The 18399-nt window shown below is 40.6% G+C and overlaps 1 protein-coding gene across 3 annotated transcripts in view; it reads left to right on the top strand.

The window, feature by feature from the left end:
* Positions 1 to 18399, top strand: part of rab11fip4b (RAB11 family interacting protein 4 (class II) b) — a 63909-nt gene that overhangs the window by 16000 nt on the left and 29510 nt on the right. The gene's annotated exons all lie outside the window — the stretch shown is intronic.

Below are 18399 nucleotides of genomic sequence, written 5' to 3'. Positions count from 1 at the left end.
GATCATATTCAGGATATATGTTACCAATGGGTAGTTTCACTTAGTTTGCTGATGGCCATACTGACAATTCCTTTCTGCCTACCTGGCATATGATTTCTCAATATTTTGCCTGTAATAAGTCCTTTATGCGGACCAGAAGGTTAATCTTTTTATACAAACACAACACACATATACACACGCAGTTAAGTGATTAAGATACTGTAGTATTTCTACCACGTCTGTAGGAGGATCATAGCATGTGGATTAACAAGCTGTAGCACACATCGCCTAGAGCAAAAATCAATTGGTATTCATTGCGTTTGTTTGTTATATTGATAGTGTATTGACTTTGAGCACATCTGAAGGAGGTTGTGGAAAGCAAGTGTGCATGTGAATACTGACTATGTGAGCTTTCTTAACCTCATCTGAGCAAGGGAGGAGAAAATGATAGGGTCGTGATGACAGGAGAGGGAAAAGAAAGATGCAATGAAAAAATGAAGGGGGCAAAAGACAAGGAAGCCGGAGGAGAGGAAACAGTGATAAAGGGAAAGATGGATGGGATTCAGTAGGTCGAGTGTGAACTGATGGATGTGAGGGAAGGAGAGTTTGGAAGGAGATAAGAGCTCTAGATGGAATGCAGACAGAGGCGGGGAGTCTGAAGAGAGATGAAGGGAAACAGAAAAGAAACCGAAAACAAAGAAAAGATAAGAAGAGAAAGAACAGAAAAACATCTGAGTCAGATAAACTAAGCAGCACCTTTATCTCATCAGTTAATGGGTGAGCCATTTGGCCTGTGGTTGTGAATGACGCGGCCTATTAGTGAAGGTGAAGCTCATCAGGCCTCAATTCTGAATCAGTCACTAGCCTTTCTTTGTTCAGATGGGAACAGGAATGGATGATATGCACAGGGCAAGCCAGAAACAAGCGTGTGTGGTCTGCACTGGGGCTGCCTTGCTCAAAAAGATAAACATGGTGTCTGCAGGTCCTGAAAAAACATGAAATTATGTTAAATGATGATCTTAAATGCTGTTGAACATTGCATTTATGTTATTCGTCAAGATTTTTATTGTTCGGGGTTCTGACAGGTTAGAGTGAGAGAAACGGTACATGCACTAATTTTTGGTTGATTTTACATTGTTGTCAGTTATCTAAATTGCAAATTAAATGAAGTTCTGTCTGACATTCAAAAGACTGAAAGTTTTAGATTTCACTTGCAGGCAGCCTGTGGTCTCAGTGTCTGAGTACTCATTCGATACAGTCTGTTCTTTTTGTTCATTATTTATCTGATGTAGATTATATCTCTGTGCACTCCGTTGACTACTGAAACAGAGAGGCTGTCTGCATTTCCAGAATTTGGAAAACCTCATCTGGTCACATGAAAATAATGTAATGCAGCTGTGTGGAAAATATGTTAAATTTTTCACCCATCGATCACAGAGCTGCAGAAGTTTGCAAAATACCCTTAAGAAGAACTGCCAGTCAACTCAGTATTGTGGAGTTGCAAAATTATTCCAACTCTGTTCAGACAGAGAGTGATCAATAGATGGTATCAATAAAGAAATGCAGCGAGGAATCCTGGTAAAAATGGGACACGGTGCATGTAGCTGCAACACTGAACATATTCTGTGACCATTGTTATGTCTCCACCATTTTTCTTGGTGCTTCATACTGAAAGTTCCCAAAAAATACCATTAAGAATATTTAATTTTCTATTCCCATTGTCTCAGTTATACATCAAACTCTCAGCAGATTGGAGGATGCGCACACAATAGGCTGAATGGAAAGGAAGGGAATTACTTTTTGTTGATTTGGAAGAGCACAAGCATTGCTGCCTCACAGTTTTTGGCACCACATTGTTTAGTTTTGTTGGTTAATTAAAGTTTTGAAAGTCTCTCGTACACATACAAACAAACACACAGACAGACACACACATAAACACACACTCACACAAAGTCTGGAATAGAGACAAGGCCCAGCAGAGTCCCACCAATGACAGTCAAGGACACACTGCCACCAAGCAGACATGATTATCATGTAACTGTCCGGCTATAAGGGAGGACTGCTAATGAACAGAAACATCACTCGCTCACCGTGAGACCCTCCCTCTCTCTGTTTCCCTCCCTCTTTCCCCCTCTCTCTTTCTCTTTTTCCATCTCTTTTTCTCATGCATGCACATACGAATTGCCTTTCTCCCATGATCTCACTGACTAGCAATGGCAATAAATCTTGACACAACTGGCTCTCACTCACTTCTGCTGTGCTGTCCAATTCCCCAGTTTAATGTTTGTGCATATATGTGCTGCACATGTACATTTACATATTCCTGTTCAGCCTTGTTATTCTGCATTAATAACCTCATACAGTATGTGTCGTCAACCACCCCATCTTTCCACCTCTTTCTCCCCCTCCAGAGCATCGGTTCACACTGAAACACATGCAAGTAATTCTCTTTCAACTTTATGATAAATTATGCTTTTCACTGGCATTTGATTACCTCAGATAGTCCCACCATGTTGATGTATTGTGTGTGTGTGTGTGTGTGTGTGTGTGTGTGTGTGTGTGTGTGTCCCATGGCTGTTTCCTTTCTGTTATTCAAAACAGAGTTGCAATATTTAACAAGTTACAAACTCCACAAGAGGTGCTTAAAAACTTTTTATACCAACGTTCATATTGCTGATATGAGAATATTACATCTCGTTACATTTTGATCTCGAGGCAGTGTTGTGAGAAGAATTAGCATTTGGAAGAGAGCTGCAATGAATGTGAGCGAGGCTGGAGTCAAAGAGGAAGCTGAAGAAATTGTTGCTGTTGCTGCTGTTCCTCTTCAGATAGTTATTCTGTGAGTTCACATGACCTTGGTCTGACTTTGAGCAGGGCTTCCAGTCTCTCTTTCTATCCCTCTGTGAGTGTGTGAGTGTGCTGCCACAGCTCCACACCGTCTGTTTGTGGGCAGAGGTCACCACCTGTCAGGAGCATCTGGGTGGAGAGCATGCAGCATGAGCTTTTACAATCTCACACACACACACACACACACACACACACACACACACACACACACATACAATAAATTATGTGATGAAGTATGTTCTCATAGTGCTGATATTCACATTTGTACAGGCAGTCAGTTGGCAACTCAGTTTTACCTCACTTTTTGTTTTGCTTTGCTCTTGCCTTGTCCAGAAAATGTTCTTTTCTCTGCACTCTGTTGGGTTTTGCCAGATGAAGAGAGTACAGTTGTGTTGTAATACAGTGGTAGTAGATAAATAAAAACACAGTGATTTATGCCTAAGTGTGCAGTGCCCTACGCAAGGACACTAAGAAAAAATCCTTTCCTGCAGCAAGTCTACTTTTGTACACGTTTGTACCTTCAAAAGTTCAGTTACTTGTGTACTCCCAAGTACTCCAGCTTCCCAACAGTAAGCTTCAGCACAGACAAATGATGTAGTTCTGCCTTTAGGGTAGGGATGCACGATAACTGTTTTTTAAAACCGATACCGATAACCGATAACTTTCAGCTCCTAAAGGCCGATACCGATAACCGATAACCGATAACACACACATATACCTAACATCATGACATCAATACCATGAACAAAACCAAAAACAGTTTTGACTCTTTAAATGAAGAGATATTTATTTTTCCAATGAAAAACTATTGGTAAGCCTCTCAAACATGTTCTTAAAGCTATCAAACAAACCTATTTGATATCTCACATCAATTTAAATAAGGTGCATTACTTACTGATATAAAAAATAAAGGCCCCTTGAAATGATGCAAATACATGCATCAGGATTACAAACTGAAAAAGTGCATTCCAGAAGTTTACAAAAAAAAAATCTACATAGAAAATTAATGCACTGGCACAAGTTAGATTCAAACATTTCTATTTAAACAAACTGAAAAAGTGCATTCCTCAATGACAACAAAGATAATGCACAGTGCATATCGTACTGACAGAAGTTAGAAGACGGCAGTCTTAGATACTCAATTCTGATTGGTCAATCGCGAAAATTCAGTGGTGTTCCTAACAGTAAGAGACTAAAGGGGCAATCCCTTAATGTACCAAGCTCAATAACAAATCACCAGCTGATTTGAGTGGCATAATATGGAGCATTTTCCGTACATTATTTTTAATTTGTTTGGAGAGGACCAAACACTTGGCTGGAGAATGATGTCCCCAGCAAAAAAGACGAGAAAAGTAAAGAACAACGCTGGACCGACAGGAGGAACGATATTAAGATACAAAAGACTTGAGGACGCAGAGATTGACCAGATTGAAGCCGACAGACACAAAAAAACACCAAGAGAAACACAGCATGGACGATCAGTCTGCTAAAAGACTGCTGAGTGGAGACAAAACTGGAGACAGATTTTTTAGTGTCTGCACTGAAAGCAGAAATCAGCTGATGTGGGACTTTTATCCATCAGTCCGAAAAAATAGCGGTAAACCAAACTCTGTCTCCAGCTACGTCTCTCTCAGGTCTGGGATATCCCGTCACTTCTCCACATTTGACATGATTTCGCTGAATAGCTGTAAAGAAATAAGTTTTCCTGCCGGCCGGCGCACAATGAGAGGCGGTTGCTATGCAACGTACGTGTTTACTTTCAGAGCCGCTGCGCAGTGAGAGCGGTGACAGGCGAGCGTAGGCTCATTTTAAATCAATAAAATATGTTTTAATCAGTATTTTGTGTCACACTATTGAATGCTTTAGTAATAAGCCATGTTCTAAGCAGGATAATGTATAGTGAGCAGTTTCCTACAGAGAAGCGTTGCGTCGGGCTTCTATGTCATCCTGAAGGAAGATACATGATCCCTTACTTAGACTTATCTATGTAAACAAACTGAAGAAGGGCAGTCCATAGTAAGTCACCATCACCATCACGTCCATGATTAAATCGTCAATAACCTTAGCCCGTGGGTCATCTTTGGCAAATTTCCTGGACTTTTCGAAAGCCTCACCGACGCGCAAGTCCCGGTGGCTTCTTTGCGGCTGCCTTGCTAATGTTAGCGTCTTTAGCAGGCCGGGCGTCCTCATACGCTTTCCGAACTCCGTCAAAGCGGTGGTTATGTTTCAGGTGACTAATCAGGTATTAAAGCTCGTGCAATTTCTCGCTCCTAGTGGAACTCGCTTGGATCATTTGTTACAAATAAACAGCGAACAGTCTTCTTCGGAAACTTTGAAGAAGTCTGAGCTCTGTTTTCATAAGCACGCTGTGCCGCATGCTGCATTCAGGTATAACGTACATTCCCCCGTTCCCTCGTTTGCCAGTCGTTCTTTTGGCCTATTTAAGTTCATGTTTCTATTTTTGTGTGTAACATGTGAAAAAATACTGCGAATATTAATTCAAGTCAGCGACTAGCAAAATTATGACCGAGTTAACAAGTTGTTTTCTGGCATGAGGGGGTATTCTTGATTTTTCCCAGTGAGGGAGTTTTTCTGATTATGCCAACGTCACATGAACGCAGCATTCACTGCAGGCCATTCGGGTCTCATAGTGGGAGCGAGGCACTGCCGTGCTGACAAAAACATATATGTGTCATCACACTGTGACATCACACAGTGACATCACACTGTGACATCACACAGTGACATCACACTGTGACATCACACACTAACATCACACACTGACATCACAGTGTGACATCACACAGTGACATCAGAGATAACACAGTGACATCACACAGTGACATCACACAGTGACATCACACAGTGACATCACACGGTGACATGACACGCTGACATCACACTGTGACATCACACGGTGACATCACAAACTGACATCACACACTGACATCACACACGGTGACATCACACACTGTGACATCACACACTGTGACATCACACACTGTGACATCACACTGTGACAGCTGGCCAAAACAACAACAAACGGCTGCGCGTCCACGAGTAAACGGCAACTGGTGGTGTTCTTGCGGACAATGTTCATTGATGACAACAGAGGAGGAATGCCTCTGTTGCTCAGAGTGGGACTTGCGGCCAGGAGATACGCGTTTGTTGTTGTTTGGCCAGCTGTTCCTCTCTCTGCCTCCGCATCCTCCTTTAAACGAGCTCCTCGTCCGTGTACTCCGGCTCAAAACGGTAAGGACGTCCATCGTAAACAAAGTCATCGTCCACCACCTCAGAGTCGGAAAAATATTCATCCATTTTGTGAAAAATAACAGTGGCAAACTACAGCTAAACTAGCCGACAGCCGCAGAGTTAGCCGTGTTGTGGCTGGTTGCTCGCAGCGTGCGTCGCTCGAAAATGACGTCATCCACGTTAGAGGTAGTTTCCTCGAGACGCTGTATATTGATAACATGCCACCACGGGCTCAGAGGGGAATAGCGCCAGCATATCATAACAAAATATTGGAATATGAACGAGTTTCGCCACAGATTATGCGTTTATAGAGGCTACGCACGGGTGCCCCGATTACTCGCATTGTACGGATATACACGCCGCTCCTCTAGGGCTAATTTCTTCAAAACGACTCCAAATGCCACCAAAGTTGTCAGGGTGTCTAAATGGTCGTATTTAATGCTACAAATAAAGTCCAGGTTGTAAAAAACGAAAGTTATCCTTTAATGTACCAAGCTCAATAACAAATCGCCAGCTGATTTGAGTGGCAAAATATGGAGCATTTTCCGTACATTATTTTTAATTTGTTTGGAGAGGACCAAACACTTGGCTGGAGAATGATGTCTCCAGCAAAAAAGACAAGAAAAGTAAAGAACAACGCTGGACCGACAGGAGGAGCGATATTAAGACACAAAAGACTTGAGGACGCAGAGATTGACCAAAAACACATATGTTATTGGGGCTGTTCGTCATGATATCGGACTTATCGGAATGACATCATAATTTCCTGTTATAATTATCGTGCATCCCTACTTTAGGGCCATCAGGTCAGAAAGCTCTTGTATGTGTTGTACAGGTGATAGACTAAAGACATATTTGGTCGTTCAATCTGGAGGACTTGTTGGGATAAATAGAGGCTATCTAGTCCTGTATGCGTTTAACTGGTCTGTCCTCACTGTCCGTCTCAGTAGTCTCAGTATGTGCGTGGGTAATCTCCTCTGGCCCTTCCTTTTTTGATGACACTCTCTTAACACTTTGCTTCGCCATCACTTTTAGCTGTTAATTTCCGAACAACTTCTCTTTCTGCCTGGGTGCCTCTTTCGTCGTTCCCTGCAAGACAGAACAGAGTGCAGAACAGACAACATGTGAACTGGCACAGCTGTCAACTGTCTTTTCTGCAGAGAATGAAGAAGGAAGCGTCTCAGTACTCAGCAGAATACAGAAAAGTGTTCCATACTGTTCAAAGTACAAATCACAGCTGAAATGAGAGATTGTACTGCATTTAGGAACAGTTACACATACTAATATGTGCACAGACTGCACTGAGTCTGAGTGATGCCTCACAGGAAACTGTCAGATAGCTGAATCAGTGTGACCAACAGGATACGTTCTCTGTCATTCAGTCTTTGGTATCCAACTGTCGTTTTTTCTCTCTTATACTTGAGGGGATTTTTCCACAGTTGTTTTTTGCAGTTTATACTCTGCTGTTGGCCATGTAATGGCTGCAGGCAAGGTCTTTGTGGTAGTGGGAAAAATGAGACCCCTTGCCATCCGTGCACCCTTTGTCTTATTAAATCTAAAATTTTACTCTCTCTCACTTTCTGTCTCACTTTTCTCCCTCACTCCTTAATTTGCTGTCTCTGTAATTTCATCTTTCTCTATCTCTCCTGACTTGTGTTGGAGGTCCTGGCTAAGCTCCGCTGTCCGTCTGTCTGTCTTGTTATCCATAATTAGTGTCCAGACCCTGTCTTCCTCTTTTCAAAGTGGATAAACTGAATTGCTTGTACCAGCACTGCTGCCCCCAAATCTGAGCCAGCATTTCTTCTGTTGCTCAAGGCCAGTGTGTAAAACACTGCACCACTCCTCACTACTGTTGCCATCCCTCTTTCCATTATCTTACTTTACATTCTTTCTACTCTGCTGCTCATGTTTTGGGCCTTCCCTGATTTAATCATTGATTTTCTCCACCAGTTCTTTAGATCCTCTCATTCCCTCCCTCTCTTTGCAGTTTTTTGTTCCTTTCAACCCATTTTTCTCACTAAATTCCGATCAGTCCACCCATTTTCTTTTCCACCTTCACCACTTTCTCTTTCTTCCCCTCATCTTTTCTTTCTGTTTCTCTCTTTTCTTTCTCTCATTCTCTCTCTGTTTGTTTAATTAGGTCGCTGATTGTCCTGTGATGTGTGGACTGAATTGAAAAGCTGTCACAGGAGCTCAGTTCTGGATCACTGGCTCCTCCCCTCCCTTTTTCTCTCTCCCTCTTTCATAAACAACACTCCCACTGTAGTGGGAGTTGTGGCACTGCATTCACCAAACCGACTGGACATGACTGTAAACCTTTAAGGGACTGCATTGTTTTGAATTTACTGAGACATTTCATAACTAACAACATGATGTGAATGAGCACAGTTGATTGCTCCTGAAATTGCAATATTGGCTGAAAAATGTAAGAAAAGATGCGATAAAACTTAACTGAGGAAAGAAGGACAATACAGCATTTCCATTTATGTTTCAGAATTACAATCATGCCTTCTTCACACTATGAAAGTATTAAAGAAAATAGTGGTCGACTATTAGTTTTTAGTGTAATATTAGATAAATAATGCTACCAGTTCAATAGAAAGGCCAATTGAGTTAGAAAGGCCTCCTGGAGATCTGAAGGATCAATCCAGCACATATGATATTCTCCTATGTTCTTTTTCCTTTTTCAGCTGCAGGGTGCATATCATCACGCTTTTGTTTTGCTGATATTTCCATCTGTGGTATTATCTTTACTATCAATGATGAAAGTGGCTGAACACCGTTCTAGCAGCAACTTGTTGCAGCTTTGAGGAGAGAGACTGATGAACAGCATAGAGAGTTTGCAAGGAAATTTCACACATAAATGTCGCCTCCACTTCAGTGTTACAATATAGCCTTAAAGGAAGTTTATGCTTGCACAAACTGTTTCAACAGGTGTTTCAGTAAAAAGAAAAAACACAGTTTCACAACAAGGTGACACACAGTAAACCTGACAGCTGGCTCAAATCTTTTTTCCACTTAAACGAGAACTGTGAGTGAAAGAAAGGATTTCCTGTGTCAGCACCCAGGTGTCTTAGAACCACAACGCTGCAGCACTGCTTTCTGTGCGATTGGAATAATACAAAAAATATAACAGTTCATCACATGTTGAACAGGTTATCACTCACTATCCTGTTGTGATCTTGGTATTGGTTCCAGTAGTAGTACAATGTGTCTGTTGTGATCCTTTGCAGCAGCTGTGAAGTACTCTGAAGGATTGTTCATGTTTACCAGCAGTTTAAGTATAATTACTAATGAATTATGTGTCCATTCTGGATAAAAGACGAAAACATGTTTGTGAACAATAGAGGCTTTGAAAATACAGTTTATCTGTCTCATTAAACTCTAATCCTTCGTCCACTGTGTGTGATCTATGTGCATCTGTTGTGTTTGTTCATCTCTTTGCAAAGTGCATTTATATTCTATGACCTTGGACAATAACTCCTTTCATGGTTCAGTGTTTTCCCTCCTGTCTGTCAGGCTAATTAGCAGCCATTGTCTAGTTGAATTGTTTCGGTTCAGCTCACACACGGTGCCCTCTCTACCCACTGTAACCTTTTAATAGATGAAGTGAAAACCTCCTTTCAACCCTAAACATCCTACTGTAGCTCTGTAGCACTTCTTCAGCTCTGAGCTGCAAATACACCTGGGATTTTGATGAAATGGTTCGAGTTCTGTAGAAAACTCTGAAACACAAATCATCAGATTTCTTCTACAGTGCGAATCGTCCTTTCAGTATTTCTGCTGTCTCTCTCCTGCTGTTTGTCTCTCTCTCACCTTCCTATCTCAGCTTTTAATCAGACTTGTCTTTATCTTCCTCATTGATCCCTCTGTCACTTGCTGTCCCACTGGCTGTTGGTGATTTGATGGATGGACTGTCAGGTCGTGTATTGATCATCAGGCTTTGATTTGTTGTCAGTCACCTGTTAGCTGGGCATGCTCAGCATGCTGACAGAGGAGATCAACCATTGTCACTATGGAGGAGATATATATACAAGACATCACATAACAACAAAGATAGCCTTAAAAGACAGAAAGCTTCGATATATATGCAAAGTGTGAATCAGAAAGTTCTACAGTATAAGGTAACATAGGTTTCCATTGCTGCAATATAGCAAACATCAGCTCACCACTGCTAATATTGTATACATTCATCCAACATCCAACAGTACCTACATTCTGTCTTGTCTAACAACCATTTTGTCAGGAGACAGGCCAACATGGATGGAACTCCAATTATGAGCCACATAACTGACTCATTAGTTTGTACATAATGTAGATGAAGACACATCCATTTGTCACCCATACCTGCATGACTGTTTGAAATAACACTCAAGACTGTTCTGATATGCAGCCAGTACTCTAGCTCATATAAACATCATAAGTAACTTAAAACACCAAATTAAATGAGCAAAAAAAGAAAAGAAAAGAAAACTTTGCAGGTAGTGGACGATTGTTTTTGTGAACCATGTTTTACTGAAACAACTTCTAACCATCATACAAATGGGTTTTCAATTGTTGAACTGCATGGTGCTGGATGCATTGATCTGTTGAGCTGAAAAAAATGAATTCTTGTCTTTTGTACTCTTCATGACTGGATGACTGGGGAAATATTAAAATTCGTGTTTCCACTGCATTGGAGCACTTAATAACACTGCCCTTTGCATACAGTACACTGTCATTACATGTGTATGTGAATTTGCATGCCATTCTGAAGTATATACCATTCTCTCTTGGTGGAGTCTAAATCTGATTGCATACTAGATACTTGTCTGTCATTCATAAGTGTGTAAGGGTATACTGTGACCCCTCATATGCAGATGCATTCTCAGCATATGAACAGTAATCAATACCTCCACAGCTGTGTGTGAGTTTTCCCTGAAGGCAAAACTAACCCAGTAGCCTGGTTTCACTCATGTGACAGCCATACAGTCACCAGCAGATTTGTAGACGTGTCCTGCTGGAGGAAGTGCTGCATCCTGTGTGATTTCACCTGCAGGATTCCCTCAAAATTTTCTCATTGTGACTGGATACACTATTACTTATATTTCAGTTTAAATACAATTCTGCAAAAACCCTTTTATAGCTTTTGTTCACATTTCAATATGACAACAGTAGCTGTTGTTCTCACTAGACCTGCAGTAGCAGGAGATAATATTTCATACGCCTATGCAATACTATACTTCTGTTACTTGCTGCTTCTGTATGAAGAATAAGTTTAAGGAAGTTGATTGTAAATCACTGTTCATGCTTTTTGTTTGACAGTTTGATGGTTTTGTGTAAAGAATTCATACTTCTGACTGTTATTTGATATTTTATTTCTTTCGTGTACTTTCGCATTTGTCTCTGTGCATTGTCTCCTTTAAATTTCATATTGCGTACATGTATTTCTCTGTTTTGTCATTCTCGTCATTTGACTTTTGTGTTTTCCCCCTCCTCACCATGTCTCCTTTGCTCGTGTCAAATTAATCTTCTACATTTTTCAATCACACGCGCTGAGACTCATTTACTCATGGTCTCACTCTTTCTGTCAAGACTGGCAAAATCAAGATAGCAACAGAAAAGATACTGCGCAATTCAGCCCTTTCAATCTTCCCCCTGCTCACTCGCTCACCAGCTTGCTCACTCACACTCTAGCCGACCCCTTCCTCTCACTGCCTCCACTGCCTACATTGTTATTAAAGTGAGCCTCTTAGCGTTGTGCAGTTAGTGGTTGCATGTTGTCAGATCTTTGGCTCTGCAACAGACCTCAACTTCAAATACACCTCTCCAAACCCTAACCCCGTGTAATGATAGAGGATAAATGGCATCTTAAATGCAACATTTCAAATTATATGTACTTATTAATTAAGCCAGAAATTACACATAATTAAAAAAAAAGTCAAATCTTTCAATGTGACGTGGTCAGAAGTCAGATCTGTCCGTGCCATCATGCAGACTGAGGTTACGGAAATTATCTGAGGCAGGAGCAATTCAGAATACTGGAGAATGAGCTGCAGGGTGCAGTACTGAGTAACTGAGGCTAGTGGGATAAAGCAGCTCAGAGAGTTAATGGACTGAAATGAAACTGAATGGGAACTAACAACATTGGTACTAGAGTTGGGGTCCTGTTTACATTTGAACCAATATCGGTGCTGAGGTCCGTTTCACAAAGCAGGTTTACTGAAAACTCCGAGTATGTTAACCCTGAAATGAGGGAAACTCTGAGTTTTCCGTTTCACATAGGAAGGTAAGTCAAACCAGAGAAAGAGGGGTAACTCAAGCCTGTTTCACAGACAGAGGTAAGTTAAACTCCGAGTCAGTTACCGCAGTAACTGACTCTATGAACCTAACCTGGTCGGGACCAGGTTTTACTCAAGGAACCTCGAGTTCCTCTGTGTCTCCGCCCTCTTTCAACCACACACCGTATTTCACTTCCTCATTCATTCATTCAGTCGGCAGACGAGTTTTGGCATAGTTCTGCCGTCTGTTATTAAAAAAAATCATTAAAAATATCAGTCAGTGGAAGTCCATTAGGCACAGTAGGTGGTGACTTTTTTCGTTAACATGGCATGTTAACGTCTTTTGATCATGATCCCGTGGATGAAGGTGCAGCGATACTGCGCAGAGAATTAAATATTCGTCGGGAGATAGTTTCCAGTGTTAGGCCACCACCCGTTCTTCGTGCATCTGCCTTCTTTCTGTTGGCTGAGTAAAAGTCTGTGTTAGTTTAAATATAGGCTTAATTATTTAACATAACATGATATAGATGAGAACACTTTTTTCATTTTTAAATTTTATTTCATTCGTTAACAAAAAACAAAACATTATATGAACACAATATAACCAATTTTACAATGAAAGGGAGCCACTTAATATTTACTTTACAATGTAAAACATGATCAAAATGAGGTAGCTACCTCCATGAGATCATGCCGAGGTCTTACCTGTTTCAACCATGTTTTTATATTTCATTTTAAGCTGCTGCCAAGTGCGCTTCTCCCCCGCGGGATTGCACCTAAATGAAATAAATTAATAGGCAACCATTCAAGCAGTTTTGCCCTGTAATATTATTGTGATTTCAAAGGACTACATTTATACTCACGCATTGACCCGAGCAGCAATGTTCTCCCACGCCGTCTCCCTCTCCTTCGCAGCTGCAGCGGTGTTGGACTTCCGTCTAAAAACGTGTTCATATTCGCTGTATGAGCGCATTAAAATGTCTAATTTCCAGTGGCGTGAAGTACGCAGCCTTCCGCTTCCCCGTTGCCATGGTGAATCCTTAAATCGGGGTTCCATTGATGCTGTCTTTTTAAAGTTGCGGTGCACGCGCTTAACTCGAGGTGGACCTACTCTGAGTTAATCAAACTAACTCAAATCTGCTGTTGTGGAATCGAAAACTCAGAGTTTCCTATCTCAGAGTAGATCAACTCAGAGTTCAGGGTTACACTCAGAGTTTGTTGAACCTGCTTTGTGAAACGGACCCCTGGTATCCGGAAATTGGTATCATTACCCAACGGCACCTTTTTTCAGTACATTACTCTCTCTGTGATAACTAAATATCAGTTTAAAAAAATAAATCCAAACTTCTCAATTTCAACATTGTTAATTATTAAGAACATTCTATTTATTTAGAATGTTTTATTTATTTAGAACATTTTACACGACACACAAAATGAGACCTCTCCTTCCCTCCCTCTCCCCTTCCAAACTCGTCCTTACAACCTCCATCCTGTCACAGTCTGTCCCCAGAGCAGTGCGAGAACGCGTGTTCTTGTGTTTGTCTCGGAGGAAGCGCATGTGATTATGTTGTTGCTGTCATCACGACTGCATTGCATGCATACTGTAATATTTCCCCTTTAATAGTATAGAATTGATGCGCTATTAATTTCATACTGAGTTTTCAGACATACTATAGCATCTTGCATACTAAATAGCATGTTGGTAAGGAATTTCGGACATAGCCAGTAAATGTTGGCAAATGCTAGTACAAACGCTAAGCTAAAGTCAACAAAGCGGCTGCTTCAAACACAGTACACTCTTCAACTTTTAGTTAATGTTTTGTGTTTGACCAGGTGTTTCTTCAGGTTAAGCCAAGCTTTTTGGTCGTAATAGCTACTTTCTCAATCACTATTTTCAAGTCTTTTTCAGTACAGCAAGAATGTGCATTCTGTAAATGATTATCTATTTAGAGTAAAATAGTCAATATAGGCACCACCTATAGAGGTGTAGCAATGTGTGTCCTCCCCAAGCTCCACCCTCTCATCAGAATATGGTCGCTTCTGTCTCCAAAAACCAAGAAAGCAATGGCCACAATGCCAAACTTCAGGCTTCAAAATGGTAGTCCACAAACCAATGGGTGGCGCCGTCATGGGTTTACACGTTTAGACATGTTGCCCTGGCTAACTTTGCACTTCACATCACAAAGCAGTGAGTGTTGCACCAGGTGCCAGTATTTGGAACTGACTGATTTGAATTGAATTAGTACTCTGTACTAATTGGTTGACGCTCTTAAAAGTACAGAGTTTGCTGCCCAACCCTAATTGCCACAGGAAGCCTTGAAGTAGCCACAGGTGTGGCGGTCCACACGCATGTCCAAAGCTCTCCATATCTGCTGAAGTAGCATTCACAGCAAATGAGCAGCCTGCCAACCCACTGCCCCTTGAGGAGTATCCCTGCCTCATTTTCTTCTTTTAAGCTTCTTGTGCTTCAATTTCTTATTCTTTGGGGCCTCTCCCTCCCTCGCTCTATCCATCTCTACCCCCACCCTCTTCCACGCTATCATTCGTCTTGCTGCATTGCGAACCCCAGCAGCTGGTTGAGAATCCCCGCAGAGCTGCTTCAGCTGAACTCTGCTACATGCACATTTGTTTAGGTTTTTTTTTTTTAACACTACTGTATGTGCAGTTCAAGATGTGTGTATGTGTTGATTTCAGCCCTGTGTCCATTCATCTATGAGGACTATAATGCAAAAGCACCACCTCCTCTTTGCCACTGAGCCTCATCGCTTCAATACTGCAGCTCCCTTCACTCCATTATACTGTACACCATTATAGAAAGTAATGTAATAATGTCTTCTCCTCTCTGAATTGCATTAACATAACTGTGTTAACACTTTATGAAAGAACGGAGTGAAAACCTGTCCAAACCCCTTGGACCATAACTGTGTGTTGCAGTGTGAATGAGGCAGGTAGACATGAATAGAATTGTAAATGGCTTCTTTGAAAGGGGGGAAAGGGGCCAGCCCTCTAACAAATTGCACATAAACAAATAGCCACAGGCCATTGGTTGAGCCACTGCCAACGTCTTTGAGAGGTGACGGAGAAAGAGAGCAAGAGGGAGGGAGAAATAGAGGAGACTATAGGAAGGGTGCATTCCTTTCCACACAATTAGCTTTTATTTGGCTCCCTCAGCTTGGATCATATCTCTTCACCACCTTTCCCTCTTTTTCTTGTCACTCCATCTGCAGAGGAGTACTCACATCGAGTGTCTGGACTCAAGCAGTGATGACACTGTGACGCCTATTGAGGCACAGAGATTGGCCTGCATGCAGAGTATGACTCATGAAATTAACACTGAAACGCTGAAAATATGGAGAGAGAGAGAGAGAGAGAGAGAGAGAGAGAGGGAGAGAGAGAGAGAAGGAAATATGTTCCCTGACATTGCCTTGTAATTTTAGCAGGATTAAGTTTTGGCTCAGATGTCATCAGCTCTTGCCAGAGGCTGCTGTGTCCACTTACTGGAACAAGACATGAAGTGGTGAGACCTGAGCCAACACCACACAAACATAGCAACATATTCCCAGAAACTATGAGAATTTATCATAGGTACAATGACAAATTTGGCAGATTAATCTAATATTCTGGTGAAGCATAGCGAGGAGGAAATTTGATAGAATCAAGAAATAAATGCATAAAAGGAACATACGGCAAAAATAAATAAATAGCAAAAACTAGTCAAAAATATACAGAGGCTATCATCCTTCTCCTTTTATTTCAAGTAGCACGGAGACTAGAGGAGTGTTGTTATGATGGCAGTAGAGTGTGTGATTTATGTTTCCACAGCATGGGGAACAGGTCCTTCAAATATAAGTAGGACAACAGCAATATGGGAGTCAGGGAGCTTCTCAGATGACAGTATGAGGAGGAAGTGGATCATACGGTGATAGCAGCTTGTTCAGTCAGACAAGATAATGAAGAAATATTGCAAATATATCTGAGAAATTGTTTGCACTGAAATCTGTTCTTTTTATGATTCATTTATTAGTATATATAAACAAGCATACAGAACAAAGTAAAAACAAACAAGAGGAAGAAAAATAGATAAAATAGATACATTTAGGATACATTAGGTACATTTATTCAATAACAGTACAAATCTGAGATCCTTTTTACTTCACTACAATAATTTGACCACTTTAGTCACTTTACATTTAAATTTTTGCATACAAGAGCTTATAAGATATGATTGTTATGAATTAAACTGCCCAGAAGCAAAGTTCAAATGATTAGTTGATTAATAGAATAGCTGATTGACAGAAAATTCATTGGCGAATATTTTTTGTTTTATGATTTTTCATGTAAAAACTTTTCTTGGTTCCAGCTTCCCAAAAGTGAGAATTTAGTGATTTTCCTTCCAATTATTTTTAAGCATTACTAATAGCATCACATAGCGAATGAAAATAATCACTAGTTACAGTCCAATTCAATATAGTTCTCAACAAACTAAAACATTAAAATGCTGCTTTTTTGTTACATTTTCTGCATTGAGTACTTTTACCTTTAAATAACCTGAATTATTATGTCAACTCATGAGCCCTTTCTAAACCAAACATAAGGAGCAGTAGTAACAGAGCACTTCATGTTGCATTTAGAACTGCTTCTGGTAATCTGTGTGTTTTATCCGTTGCCTGTATGTCTTTGTGCAGCACAGCTGAAACCAGGTCATCTTGACGTCTTTGTGGAAAATGTGTAGCTTCACATGAACAAAGATACTGTCTACTGGTGGTTAAAACATGTTCATGGTGCTGTCTAAGTCAGTCTGCAATTAGTGTACAGCACTCTGTCTGCCATCACATCACTGTAATGTCCATATGGTCCTCATTTGTAGCCTCAACTCTGGCCACACTCACTAACAATATCTTTAAAACAAGTTTTGAATGCAAAATAGCTCCACAAGGGACTGAAGGGACTGGCGCCACCCAACATGAGTAGCAAACATGATAATCACATTTTTGGAGCTCTAATTAGAAGACGTCCAGGCCCTTCAATGCAGACTTCAGGTTGTTTTTTGTATCCCTGACTCTGATAAGAGAGTCTGGTCAGCCTCCAACTAGAATAGGAGCCATTTAAAAGATGCAAGTGGAGGAGTAAAGCATGTAGTGGCAGCTGAAAGAATGACTGAAATGCCCTGTAGAGCTGAGATAAGAGCTGAAAAAGAAGTAATGGTAAACATTGCAGAGAGCCCACTCAGAGAATATTTCCCTACATTTATTTAAAACTTCAGTAGACTCTTTGAGGAGTAAATTATATGCTTCAGGGAACATCAGTAAGACCAGTAAGTACTGTTAAATTATTTAGAAAGAAGAAATGACAGCAGAAACAAGTTAGTTTTGTAGAATTCTGAAAGGATGTTAAGATATGTTGTTTATCTTAGTTTCACACATTGTATCTCTAAAATGTCAACTTTTCAGGAACCATGAAACACAGCCTCATGTGAACATTGACCACTGTGCATTTTTGAAAGGATTTCACAAGAGATTTGAAGCTTTTCTCAACTTTGAATCATATGATCCTGCAAATGAATTGCGAACATGTGAACCACCTTCATTGGATTAACCAGAGTTTTACCCAACAGTCCAGTGTGTCGTCTCGTTTGGGAGGTGAGAAGCAACTGGGTTGTAATGAGTTTATGTTAGAGCAGTGGGATACAGTCTCAGTAATGATATGAGATTAGATTGTGGTTATTTCAATGCTGGGCTGGGCTGCAACTTTAGATTATTTCCAATATCGATTAGTCTGTCAGTTGTTTTCTCTATTAATCAATTATTTGTCCATAAAATGTCCGAAAATATTTAAGAATAAATGGCCCATAGCCCAGGTTGGCATCTTAAAGTTTCTTGTTTTGTCTGGCCATCATTCAAAAACCCAAAGATATTCAGTTTAATAAGATTAAAGTGTAAGGAAGCCAACAAATTGGAGAAGCTTGAACGTGTATTTGACATTACTGCTTAAGACATTACTTTAAGAACTTATTCATTACTGAAATAGCTTCCAATTAATTCACTATTGATCGACTAATTGA

This window comes from Chelmon rostratus, chromosome 3, assembly GCF_017976325.1.
Source record: "Chelmon rostratus isolate fCheRos1 chromosome 3, fCheRos1.pri, whole genome shotgun sequence".
Taxonomy (NCBI): domain Eukaryota; kingdom Metazoa; phylum Chordata; class Actinopteri; order Chaetodontiformes; family Chaetodontidae; genus Chelmon; species Chelmon rostratus.
Note: the sequence above shows the minus strand (reverse complement) of the source record. Positions and strands in the feature narration are given on the sequence as shown.